Genomic DNA, 1,091 nt, shown 5'->3' with positions numbered 1-1,091 from the left:
AAGACTCCTAGCTTCTTCTTTATGTCTTCCAAATTCCAAAAAGAAAGGATGAGAGTGGCTCAGGGGTAGAAGTCACTTCTGCAGAAGCTCTACCAACACCCAAAAGTCTAAGATATGTGCCCAGCACCCTGGTTGTGGCGTGGAATCTAGGCAGGAAATTAAGCGACTCCATCCATCATATTCATTGAACAACTCCTCTCTAGAAGACACTAGTGTGGGAGGTCAGTCATGCACACAAATCCTCAAACTCCGAAAGAGAATGTTCGTCTCACTTCACACCACTCTGTCCTTGCTCTCCATGCTCCAGCCTCACTTGCCTCATTTTTGTTTCTCAAACACACCAGGCATTTGGCTGTTTCCCATCTTTGCCTATTGCTGTTCTCTCAGCTTAGGCTCCTGTTCTCCAACTCTGTACACAGCTGGCTCTTCTCATCCTGCAGGTCACAGCTCAACAGTGATCTCTTGACAGAGGCTTTTCCTGTTCCTCCCCTGTAAAGAGCCCCTCCCAGGATTCTCCCCAGCTCTTCACCCTGTTGATTGCCTTCTACATCTCATTTAATATCTGTGTGTATGCTGTTTGTTTGCTTGCCTATTACACACACTAGCATATAAGCTTCTGAGGTATATTCAGATGATAAATGCCATGACTCCTAGAACTAGGCTACCTGCATCAAATGACAACTTTGTCACTTACTAAACATGTGACCATGATTAAAGTACCTATATACTATGCCCCAGATTCCTGACCTATTAAATGGAATTTGTAATAGAATCTTATCATAAACAGTACCTCATAAACACCCTATGTCATGAAATCAGTTAATGCACATGAAGACTTAGAACATAAAGGGCCTAATCAAAGTTAACTTTTCTAATTGCTGCTATTTACTGTTATATTTGTTATAACTATTATTACTGCTATATTTCTAGCACCCAGCACAGTGCCTGGTTTATAATAGGAACTCATATACCCAGCATAGTATGAACTATGGAAAAACATGCACGCATGAATATCAGCCTCCAGAGACAGTGCGATGGGACTGAGAGGAAGGGAAGTTCACTTTCGGAGGTGCCTGGGAATGAAGAGAGGA

Source organism: Hipposideros armiger, unplaced genomic scaffold (genome assembly GCF_001890085.2).
Source record: "Hipposideros armiger isolate ML-2016 unplaced genomic scaffold, ASM189008v1 scaffold_797, whole genome shotgun sequence".
Classification (NCBI taxonomy): domain Eukaryota; kingdom Metazoa; phylum Chordata; class Mammalia; order Chiroptera; family Hipposideridae; genus Hipposideros; species Hipposideros armiger.
This window is presented reverse-complemented; position numbering follows the sequence as displayed.